The sequence below is a fragment of the Condylostylus longicornis genome, unplaced genomic scaffold (genome assembly GCF_029603195.1).
Source record: "Condylostylus longicornis isolate FDR11 unplaced genomic scaffold, ASM2960319v2 ptg000018l, whole genome shotgun sequence".
NCBI classification, from domain to species: domain Eukaryota; kingdom Metazoa; phylum Arthropoda; class Insecta; order Diptera; family Dolichopodidae; genus Condylostylus; species Condylostylus longicornis.
In genome coordinates this window covers 12,009,887-12,023,500 of record NW_026577987.1, presented here as the reverse complement: position 1 = coordinate 12,023,500, position 13,614 = coordinate 12,009,887, and the positions used below count along the sequence as shown (strand labels likewise).

The window sequence follows — 13,614 nt, the reverse complement described above, 5'->3', positions numbered from 1 at the left end:
GCAACAAAGTGTCTGAATGTTTTTTTGTATTGCAATTTTCTCGTGTTACCGCGGTATCGTCGGTAACTGGCTTTTGTTTAATTGGTAAGACCAAAATCATTGGCTTTATTTTGAATTTTTAAATTAATTGAATACTTAATTGCAATAATTTTTAGTGAAAATGTTTCCTTGTTGAAGACAATGTTAATGTACAGAGTTATGTGCCTTTCACATTACAAGATTAAAATTTTATTAACCATCATTTATACAAATTATTTTTAAATTTAAAATTTTGAGTTTTCTTACAAAATTTTAAAAATTGGTTGAGTAAAAATTTGCCATATTAAAAAAAGTATTAAATATTTTTCCAAAACGTTCGGCCATTTTCTTTCGTAAGTTTTAATTTACAATATCGAAAAACAGAGAAGGTTATAAAAAATTCTAAGCGATTTTCTCTCTAAATGAGTTGAAAATGGGCAATTTTTAAGGTACGTGGGTTTTTATACAATATTAAGCATTTCTGTGCATATTACCGATAACAATTGAAAGGAAATGAGTTTTTGTTTTCAATAATAAAATTTAATTATTTTTCAATTTGGAGATTTTGATGTAATTTTCATGATTCTATTAAATACAAATTTTTTCTATAAATTTTAATTTTAAATAAATTAAAATTGTAATAAAACTTATGTAACTTTATCATTTATTAAAGATTTTCTTATGTGACTTTAATTCATTCAATCTTTTTTCAAAATCTCTAATATTAAATAAGTGTTTGTGCATGTGTATAAATTTTCGGTCTTCTATTATCATTGAAATTTATTATTCATTTAAGTATTCAAGGATATATTTTATATAATGGCTATGATAGACCACATGCGTTGTATTTTATAGCTATGGTTTTTAGATTACCTATATGAAATTATTATATGGTCCATTTTTGATGAATATATATACATGTTATTTGTTCATGTATTAAACCACATAATATATGTGCATACTTAAATATAAAATTTATTTATGTATTTATGATGAATCAAAATATTATTTAATCTATCATTTCATAGTTCTGGATTATAATGGATTTTAGCGTCAAAGTTGATAAAATGATAATTTTATGATTTCGGAATATTTTATTTTAATCATCAATAATATTTTACGCAATTTCTTATTCAGTTTGTAAGTTTTACATTTAAGAATGTTCACGAAATTTATGGGATCTAAAAGGAGCTGTGTATCAAATCAATTCTTGTCAAATAAGAAAAAATCAATTGAAAATATTTGAATAATGAAAATATTTCATATTCTGATTTGTTAGTCTTCTTTCAATTTTATTAAAAAAATTTTGAAAAATTAAAGGAATTTTTGTATAACAATATCAAATGAAAATAACATGATTATAAGAATTTTCAATAGTTTCAACATTCTTTAGACTTACTTTAATTTCAAAGTGCAAAATATTTTAATATAATAAGTTATTTAGTGAGTAAGAAAAGATTTTCAATCTTAATCAATTTCGATGGAAGCGCGATATTATACGAGTATAGAACTGAACAAACATAAAAAAGGAAGGAATATTGTTTTGTTTACGACAATTAAATTCCGGAATTTAAGCAATTGAATGATTGAAAAATCAAGCACATACGTTAAGAATTCCGTAGAGGAACCTTAAAAATTGGATGGTCCTGAGATAATGTAATATTTAACTGAAAATTGTGAAATATCTTTAGTTAAAAAACAGCATAATTCCTTTGAGTTTTTATCATAGTACTTATAAGAAAAAAATCAATTTTCGTTTTAATTCGACTTTAAGTGTTTAAGGGCTCAGGACTTGTAGGAATTCTGAAATTAGACCCATAAATTTTTGAAAACCCTATGGGTTTATTCGAATTTTAAGCATGTTACGGAATTTCATCATGTTTAGTTCTGCGTCTAACAAATTTTGCAAAAAAAAAAAATGGCTTGGAATACATAAAATCTGGTAAATCTTATTAAAGACAGTAGATTCTATAATTTCTAAATTCGTGCAAAATTATTTTACCAACATTTGAAAAAACATGGCTTAGAAATTGCTTTATTCAATTTTTTAAACTGAACAAAATTTATAGGACGCTTTGGTACGATAAAAACTAAGAGTTTTTTGAATTTTGGTAGAAAGTCTATATAGAAAGTAGAATTGATTTTTAATAGTATTAAATAAAATGTCAAAGTAAAGTCAATTTTAATTTATAAGTCTAACGAGGAACAAAATTTGGCTAAGAATTCTATTAGAAGAAAAAAATTTTTTTAATAAAATTGACATTTGTAGCTCTTTAAAAGATGCCTTTTACAAGCTTGTAAAATAATCTTTAACAAATAGTTTTTTTTAACTGAAATTCCTTGTAATAAGTAGAATGACAACAAGTTTGCAATTTGGGTCTCTACCACATACTTATAGTTTTTTCTTAATTACTTTTAAAAAATTCATTTCTTCAGACTACAGTCTGTGACTGAAGTATATGATTAATACAAAAATTAAATTGAAATAAATTTGTTGATGTGCTCTGAGCTACAAACTTTTGAAATTCTAAATTAATTTACATACCTTCATATATATATTGGTACATAAGCATAACAATTTCAAATAATTTTCATTATAAATTGTTTCTAACATTTTCATGAAAACCTTGAATATTAAAATCATAAAATATTTAATTAAATACGATTAAAATTTATTGAAATTATTTTTTCTTCTTTCTCTCCAACAAAATCTTCCATTCTATGATTCTTTAATAATAAAAAATGGCTATTTTTAGAGAAAAAGAAAAAAATCTTTTTATTTTTAATAACACAAATTATATTTACATTTAATACTCTTATGTAATTCTTTAATATGTTAAAGTAAGTATTAAAAAATGAAAAATTAAAAAATGGGGGAAATTAAAAAGACCTTGAAATTTAAATTCCAAGTAAATCCCATATTGAAGAGATTTAAATTTTTAACAGAAATTTTCTTTAAATTTCTTTTCATTTTACAAAAACAAAAAAAAATAAAAATGTTCCCTTTTTTTTAAATCCTTTTTACAGGATATACCTTTCTACTAAAATTTATTAAAAAAAAAAAAGAGATTTTCTTCTTCAGAATTTCCGTTCCTTCTATTTTAATTTTATTATTTTTGTTTTTTTGTTTTTGTGATTTTTTGGGGATTCTTAAATCTTTTTTGAAAACTTTTCTTTAAATTCATGTATTAAAAGGATTCAAAAGGAACCCAAAAAAATAAAAGCAAATCCTCCTATTTCCTCTTTCCTTGTTTTTTTGTTTTGCCATTTTTTGAAGTGTAAAAATTTTTTAAGAAAAAAAAAACTTAGCCGTAAATTTTACTATGTCAAGATTATAAAATTCCTTATTCAAAAGTGTTATATTCCGAAGATAAACATATTATTTTTGTTTTTCTCTCTTTTTTCTTTTTTTGCCTTTCTTCCTTTTTATATTATTATATTTGTATTGTTACTTTATTTAAATTCAAATATATTATTATGGATTTTTGTGTCCTTAATATTTTTCTTCATATATGTATAACAGTTAAATATATGCGTTACCCTATATACTCGTAATAAGTTTTTGTATCCCAAAACATAGTATACATATTGTATGTATATGTGAATGTATTTAAGTAAATTGAAATTTATATAATGTAAAATTCGAAAAAGGTTGTATGTATAGATATGTACACATGTGTACATAATATATCAATATTTTTTATATGATCAAAGGTTATAAAATATTTGAAATGAAATAGAAATCGGAAAGATGTTCCTTCGATTATGCTTTCTAAATAAATAGATGAGAATGGACAAAAGGATAAGAAATTTCTTTCAAAAATTTTTCTCCTATAGCTTTACTTAAAATTACAAATTACATTTAAATAAAAATTATTTTCTTTTAAAAAATTTAATATAATGTCCAATTTTAGTCGAAAAAATCTTTAATTTTGTCTTGGTCTAAACAAAAATATCATAAAAAATATCATAAAGGACTGAATTTTTTTTTTTAAAACAAAATTTTAAAATATTTTAATAATTATAATATTAATCCCATTTGGGTATCATTGTCCCTAATGGGTTAAAAAATGGTTTAGATAAGAATTTTTAATTAGAAAATTAAAACCGATTATAATGGCTAGTTGATGGTAGTTTTAGTGTCTATTTTATTGGATTGAACTATATAGACATGTTATAGAACATTAGACTACAATTTACTTTTACCAATAACATGAAAATAATTCACGTTAAAATTTTAAACAGTAAACATCAATATAGAAATGACGACTACAATGTACGAAATTAGCTCTTATACGGCTATCTCATGATAAGCAAAAATTCCAGTTTTAAATTCGCAATAGTTTCGGGATTGAAAATTTTTTTATTATACCTCGTAAGACACTGAATAATTTTTTGGTTTTCCTGTTAAAGGGCATAAAATTCACCCATGCTATTCCAGAAAAATTGCATTGTCTTGTTTTTTTATTATATATTTTGTTGTTGTTGTTCTATTTGAATTAAAGTTTTATAATTTTGCTTTGAAGGACTATTATGTAAATGAACTATAAAACTAATAGAAATTTTTTTTTTATATTAGCCTGGGCTATTTTATATAATTAAGCTTTGTATTATTGCAAAATTTATCAAAACCCAATGCTTCCGAAATTTTATTTTTTCCTATTCAATATCGTATTTTAAAAATTTTGTAAAACAATTTTAAAACTAAGATTTTAGTCGATTATTGAATTTTCCTTAAAATTGCATTTAAAAATATTTCTAATAAAATTAAGTCTGATACTCGTATCAAATTCAAGAAGAAATCAATATTAAAAATACATAAGTATTTTGAATTCAATCACAATATTAATTTGAAATTCTGTAATCACTTTCTTATATACAAGTCTACATTATGTATAATAAAAACTTAACATACATGAAAAACAATTTAGTCTGGTATCAAACACTTTATTTGATGTACACATGAGAGGGAAGTCTTGAAAATATTGTAGTTCGCCAACTTTTAAATTGGGTGCTTTTTTGTTTTTTTTTTTTTAATGAAAATACAAAATAAATCATAAATCTTTATATTTTCTTGGGTTTATTAAGGAAACTGGGGAAAAAAAAATAAATAATAATTTTCTTTTTTATATTGCTGTCCCTTTTTTTTCTCATTTTCTTTTTTGTACTGTAATTTTTATATTTTCTAAAAACCATAAAATTAAAAAAAAAAAATATAATAAAACAAATTTTCATCGAAAATTTTAATTTCCTCCCACCAAATACTTACTTGGTACAAAAAAAAAATTCTTGGAAAACAATGCATTCACTAAAATGTACAAAACCATACGGATAGTATATATATACTAAAAATGGAGTCAGTCAAGTTTAGAATATGGTTAAGAAGAGAAGAGTAAGAGAAGATGAAGATTGGAATTGGAAACAAGAGACTCTTTATAATCAGTTCCCTTGAAAAATTTCAATTCATTTTCTTTTTATTTTACTTATTGTATAACTTATACATTGTTTTTTTTTGTCTTGTTATAATGAAAAACAAATAAAACTGGTTCGTGCTCATGTTCCGTATTTTTTACATACACACACACATGTATGTATGTTACTCTATATGGATATACATACTTGTATATTAAATTTTAACATTAAAATTTTTAGCATTTTATGTAACAGAAAAATAAAAGGAAACAAAAACAAAATAGAAAAACTTGAAATAAATGCTAAAAAAAAAAAAAAGAAACGCAAGGAATAAAACTTTATGCTCCACTTTAAATTTATGCTTTCGATAACACATTATTACAAATTTTTATAAGCGTGTGTGAATGTTGAAAAAGAAAAACTATTTCTATAGTTCTTCTTAAATGATGGTGTCCCGTTTATTGATTCAACCGAAAATATACACATTTAATTAAAATTGAAAAGGTTCTAGAAATATTCTTAAATGCCCGGTACAGTAGTTGATTCATAAAATGATGAAGATTTTTCATTGAATTAAATGATTATTTATAGTATGCTTTTATATTGTACTAAAAAATTAAAAAATAAATTCTAAATCCTACACCAACTTCTTCCCTGCGAAATGAAAAATAATTTGAGAACTAGCAAAAAAAGACCTATAGTTGTGAATTCATTTATGTATTGTTATTAAATACGAGTAATATATTATTAAGGGTATTCGAAAATTTTGGCCATATTGGTTATTGTGATTCTGCAAAAGTATAATTGAAATAAGGATTTCGCCAAGCATACCTTATATACCTTTTACACTATCAAATTAACAAATTCAATTAGCCTTTTTATTATTCCTACTGTACCTGAATAAACTCTTGAACAGAAAATTGACTGAGTAATTTTCTTTTCATAATCCGTTACCCTAATATAGCTTTTGTGGGTTATGGACAAATATGTACTATGTGAGTTTACATATTTGCCCATGTAATGCTCATAGTGTATGCCACTCGAGTTTCTTACATTACCAACTTACAAAAAAAATGACATTTTCAACTGACTTTATTGATTATTTTGTTTTGACAAATAATAAATTTTTATCGAATTTTATGTATCTACTACCTGCATCTATTAACTATGATTGAATTCTCACATTTTTTTTTGGAAAATTTTAATAATCGCAATCGAAGCTATTTTTCTCTTGCAAGCAGTATGATGGACCACATTTTGACGGCTGCCCAAAAATATAACATGTTATACCGACAACGTAAAAAGTATTTTTTGGACTTATTTCGAGAATAACTATTGCATATTTGTTAAAAGAGCGAAAGTCTTATATCAATGGTACCGGAACTATACCGAAACTATATTTAAAAAGCATTTCTTTTATTTCTAACCCTTTTTTTGATAATTTTATTCGATTCGACGACATCAATTTTGTATTCTCTTTGATAGGTCACCCTGTTCATTCACAATCCTATTACATAAAATTAAAACTAACAAAAAAATCTCAATTTTATCCGTAAAAAATATAAAAATGAAAAAAAATAGAGAAAAAAAAGGAAAAAGAAAAAATATAGTAATAAGAGAAAAATGGTAATAAAAATGTCGATAAAAATTTTAAGATTGTTGGTTTGATGATTTGGGGGCGAAAATTATTTTATTTTTCTATTTTTATTTTTTTTTTTTATTTGAAAATAAGTTTGCATTTTATAAACTATAAAACAAAGGTCGTCATCGACAATTTAATGTTGAATATCGAAAAACGTTTTTTTTTTTGTTTTTTACACTACTTGTAATATACAAGCTTACATACTTATAAGCATACATACATATATGCATTACGTTTATTGTTTATTGCTTTTATTTTTTTTGTTTTGTAAAACAAAAAAAAAAGAGAAGAACTAAATTGGAATTGTATTTCAATAGCAACAGCTATTATTTATTCCATGCGTCCTTGTTGCTTATACATGCACATATTCATACATACGAATTTATATTAAAAGAAAAACCAAAAATTTTAAAATTTTACTGAAAAAAAAATGTTTTTTTTTTTATTTTTTGTATGCATTTTACAAAACATTTATTGCATAAATATATAGAACGGGTATCCTGAATAAAAAACCAATAACAAAAAGAAATTAATGGCAAAAATTGTAACAATAAAATGTAGTTTTAGACAATATAGAAAAGTATTTATTGTTTGTATATAAATATATGTAATTCTATATGTATATATACATACATATGTACATTTTATTAAATGAAAGAATGAATATGAGTTTTTTTTTTTAACATATTGAATGTTAATATTAAACTACTTTTATTTTTTATGATTATCTTTTATATGCTCTCTTTAGTGCATAAAGAATAATAATAATAATAGCAATAATATGAGAGACATAGAAATTGTTATACTTACTTGTTATATAATATTATTCTGTATACATTCGCTTATACATAAAATATTAAAAAAAAAGAATCTAAATGTAGTGGGAGATATGAAAGAAAATATTAAAATTTTTTCTATTTTATATATTTTTTTTTTATTAAAAATTTTCTATTGTTAACGATGAATATAATAAAATTTATATGTATATATATATATATTTTTATTACTATTATTATTATTTAGTTATCTATAAAATTTGGTTCTATAAATTTGTATCTATATGCATATACTTAAATGGTATGAACAATAATCTAGTTGTCTTATAAGAATTTTTGTGATGATATTTTTTTTATATTATTTATTAATTTTATTGTGTAAAAGTATTAAATTAATATTTGCTCTAAATTGCTCTAATATTAAAATATTATAATTTTTTATTAATATGGGCTGTTTTTTTAACAATAAAATTAAATATATTAATTAAATGAAGTTGAAAAATAATTAAATTTTTACAAGTACAAAACCAAGCAATTTTCTATAACTATATTACAAATTAATTATTTCGTTTTTTATTCAAAATATTAATTATTCTTAATGTTTACTTAAGAGATCTGAAGTTCAAGATGAAAACTGTTCATTAAATGTTTCACGTTTACATTAATTACATACAATTTATTAAAAATTTCCTCATACTTACAGGGACACTTTCTAGGAATAAATAAAAGAAAACGCAATTAATATAATAAAGAACGGCTCATAATTTTAAAATTGAAACATATTTGAAACTTACAAATTTCTTTAATCTTCTTTATTATATTATAATTGAAACAATTTGCAATAGTCATAATTATGAATATAGTAAATAAAATTGAAAAAAAGTCTAAAATTTTTATTTATAATAAAACTTAATTTTACAATATATTATTTAGGAAAATTGTTTTAAACTCATGGATCGCCCTACCAGCCGGAACATAAATATTATATAATTCTTATATACGTTAATGTTAAAGTAAATAATTTTCCCGAAATAAAATGGTAATAAATAGCTGAAGAAAAAAAAAGTTTCCCAGTTTTTTAAAATAAAAAACCATGCAGGTACTTTAATGCACATATAATTATTTCGGACATAAGTTTTGTTGAAGTCAATGTGTGTCACACAAGAAACACATATTATGGTGAAAAAAAAACTTACTTTACGAAAATATTTTGCAAAAATTTTAAATTTGCATATTTTTAGGGGCTTTAATTTTGATAATGTTCTAATAATGACTATTTTATCGAATAAATTTTTTTTACTACTATGTAAGCTTGTGTTATGCAACTAAAAATTATTTTTTAAATTTTCCAAAAAATTAATTTCTAATTTTCTTTAAATTCATATTTATTTTCTAATGAACCATAAATAATTATAATTCGATGAAAAACTTTTTCTTATATACAAAAAATAAGTTTGTTATACATAGTATAAAAGTAATAAATAATAAATAATTAATTTCACCTTATCTGTATTTAATATTGTACGAAAATGTACTTGAAATTTTATTTGATTATAAAATAATTGCCTAATATAGTACTCGTAATAAGTTCAATCAATTATTTAAATGTCTGAATATTCATTGTTAAAAAAATTTAAAATTCCAATCATTTTTCCATTATATTTGATAAATTTCCGACAATTGATGATTAATTTTTTTTTAAATTTTTTCTTTTTCTAAACATAAATTTTGAAATATTTACGCGTAGACATGCTTAATTTTACTTTTGATTTTTTATTGTATACTTACCGTCTATATAGAGTAGCTTTTATATGTTAAATACAATTGTACTGTGCTGTGCTAATCAATAACTTGATTTGTAAATTCCTTAACTTAAAACGTGTGTGTTTATATTTTAAAATAATTAATATTTTAATTTGCATAGTTAATTTATGGAATTAGCTCAAATTTTTTTTTATCTTTATATATTTGTATATATTTTTTTTCTTAAAATATTCAAAAATAAATTAATATTTAAAAAAGTAAAAAATATATGCAAAATATTATGCATTTTTCATACATGTTCATTTCATTCTTTTTTTTTATCTTTTAGTAAGCAAGCATAATATATAAACGAGTATATTATAAATTTTTTGCTAAACTGATTTTTTGAATTAATTTTTCCATCTAAATTTTTATATTTTTCTTTTCGTCTTATAATTGGTGTCATAAATTTAAAATTCATATTAATAAATTTTTGAATTTATTAAAACTTGTTTTTGTTAAAGGAATGTTTTGTTGTTTGAAAATTAGTATATGCCAATAAAAAATATTATATAAATAATTTGTTATATTAAAGTGTGTATATAAGATGTATAAGAGTATGCTATAATATACAGTCAAAATTTTTATCTTAAAAGTGCATAAAATTTATTTATTGAGAATACTTTTATTTTAAATATTTTCTTATATACATTTATATGCTCATTGGGAAGAATTTTATTAGTCAAAAATAGACTTTATATATTCGCGAGCGGTGATTTTTTTAAATTTAGTTTTCAAAATTTTAAAATTTGCATTTTACACTTATGTAAAACAATTAATATTCGCAAAAAAGAATAAAATTTGTAAAATATATTTAAATTACAAATTATTTTTATGATATTGCCGTCACCGAAAACTGCTTGTTTTTGTAAAACAATTTTTAAAATAAAATTAGAATATTTTAAAAATGATTTCTTCATGTTCCTCTGAACAGAAAAGAAAAATACTGTTTGATTACTTTCCGTTCTTGTCTCATAAACGAGGAAAATAATAACTAATCATTCTCTCCGTGTATTTATTCCAAATTTTTTAAATTAACCAAGATTCTTAGCTTAAATTACTGAATAACAATTACTAAAGCAATAATTATTTCCATTAAAAAATAGTATGTTAATCTGATGTTTTCTGTTAGCTAGATATGTTATTAACTTTACTTCGTTATCTAGCGACTTAGAGAGCTTTCATATTTTGAATGCTTGGTATTTCGTATAATTAGGGCTATTCATAGTTAACATACTTAATCGTTATGTCATACTAAACTTGATCCTAAATAATTTCTCACAAATTCGAAGTGTACCAAACCATTTTTATAAAGTTTTTTTAATAATTTTAATCTATAAATTCTATAAATTTCGAATGATTTTAAATTACATTTTCTCATGTGAAAATTTAAAAACTGTTAAGCTGTATTTTGTTTCGTCCAGTATTTTATAATTTTCACATAATCCATAATCTTTTATTGTTGTATTACTTCTTTTTAAATTTTTTAAGAGCAAATGCTCGTTTAGCCATATACATTTTCTCATTTAACACTTTAGTATTTCCATATATACGTAAATTATACTAATATATAGGCTTAAATTCAACATATTTTCATGAAATTATTTAAATTTTTTTTGTTGTACAAAATTGTTAATTAACTATATATTTCTCATATAAATGATAATTAAATTTTATGCTTATATTATAAAATTAATATAAATATTTGTATATGAAAGTACAATTGTTATATAACCCGTATAAATATAGTAAAAATTGTATACCGATATATAATGTTAATAATTAAGACTTGTACACCGAATTATAAAAATAAATATAAATATATATATATGCACATATTTATTTATAATTAATAAAAATATTTTCATATTATAAATATTTAATTTAACAATAATAATAAAAAAAAAAGAAAATTTCTGGTTTTTTTTCGCTTATTTTTTATTTAAATAATTAAATTCAATTAGACTATATTTATTATTACTTTCATTTTGTGGGTGGAAACTATACCTTTTTTAAATATTTTATACATAAGTATTTATATTTTCATTTTTTTTGTTTGGTTTCTCGAATGCCCCTTCTATATATGCAAAATAATAATAATGTGCGTATTTTTTATACAATATTTACATACACAAAACATACAAAGTACATATAAAAGGAAAATTAATTTCAATTTTCGACCTGACCATCATTTATAATTAATTCTATTGAAATATTTTAAAAATTATTTTTTTATTTTAGTTTTTTTCTTCTGTTTTTGTTTTTGTTTTTCATTCTGTTTTTGTATTTAAAATATTTTTATTTTTTTTTTAAATTATGTTGTCTGTACGTTGTTGGTTAATTATTATTGCAAAAAAAAAAACTTAAAATAATAATAAACGAACAAACATAAAAAAAAACGCAATATAAAATGAACGTCAAAACATAAAAGAAAATAAGAAAAACAATAAGCACAAAATAACAAAAAAAAAGAAAAACTAGCGAAAAAAAAATCCTTTTTTTTTCATTCATGATTTATGTAGCATTTTAAATTCCAATTAAATTGTGGCCTAAAGCTTTATCCGTATTCCCAATATGTACATACAGTGCATAAATGTACACATATATGTATATACATGTATACTTGTATATGTATTAAAAAAATTATATTTTTCTGTATATGGTTAAATATTTTTATGTGAGATTATAATTTAAAAGAAAAATATAATTGTAGTTATATGTACAGAGAATTGTACAGGGTAAGCATAGCAGAAATTCTTAAGCACAGAAAAAAATGACAAAAAGTAGGAACCTAGAAGTTTTCAAGCGGTAAATAATTAAAGCGTAGAATTAAATGAAGAGATCGGCCTCAAGACCCATCATCTTGTTTGGTATTTGTAAGGTGTAAAATCGAATGTTTACGTCGAAGAATGAATTAATTGGGTATTTATTTTTAGTATCTGATCAATGGTATTATGGTATTATGGCACCGGGCCATTAACCAAAAGTTGTCGGGTTCAAACGCTGCTCAAAAACAAAAAAAAACCAGAGATATCAATAACCTTCAACGTTTTTAATATATGAAAAAAAATACGGCAGTCTGGTTACCGTATAGTCAACTCAATGATTCTAAAGCCTGTGTGGAAAGTTCTAATGTGCCCAAGTGGTGTAAGGAAGAGAAAAAAAATTTATTTTTAAAAAAAATGTGAACAAAGCCAAGGTACATACTTTTGTATAAAATAATTTCCGGACTCATAATATTTTGTTAGACTATATTTTTCTGGTCTTAATTCACTTAAATCGGATCCATAGACCCGCAGAGAACAGAAAACAATTAAAATATTACATTTTTTAAGGATATAATTAAATTTTCTTCATAGATTTTTATTATGACTTGGAATCGGAGAAAAAATATCTTTTTGAAATCTTTACGTTTTTATGATTAATTAAAAATTTCGACATTTTAATTTTCATATTCGAACAATAATGTTCTATATACACCCTGTATTTGTATATAATTATATACAAATATTATTTTTATATATTAAAGTTTTGTCTACATTTTATTAAAATTTTACACGGCAGTAAATTTTGTATTCAGTACGGTTAGTTTATAATAAATAACCAATATCCGATTCCAATACTTATTTTTTTTTTCTTCTTCTGTTGATTGTTTTTCATTGTTTTTTTTCACTTTTTCTTCTCACGTATTTCATTTGAGTACATTTTAAAAAGGAATCTATAAATATTTAGTTTTCTTTATTCGACTTAACTCGCTCAATAACTTGCTACTGATGCTGAACCTCACAATTCTAGTTTTTATAATTCAATAGGTTTTTGACTGAAAGTTGGCTCCTGAATATGGGCTAAAGTAAAAGAGCCTACACTTTAATCGAAATGCAATTAATTTCTATACGCTAGCTACGTGGCTATCTTACACCAAGGAATTATAGTAACTCGGCTAGTCATACATATTTCACTAAA

General features: G+C 22.2%; 1 protein-coding gene across 3 annotated transcripts in view; it reads left to right on the top strand.

The window, feature by feature from the left end:
* LOC129606405 (probable serine/threonine-protein kinase DDB_G0282963) overlaps nt 1-13,614 on the top strand; it is a 196,605-nt gene that overhangs the window by 3,870 nt on the left and 179,121 nt on the right. The window lies entirely within an intron of this gene.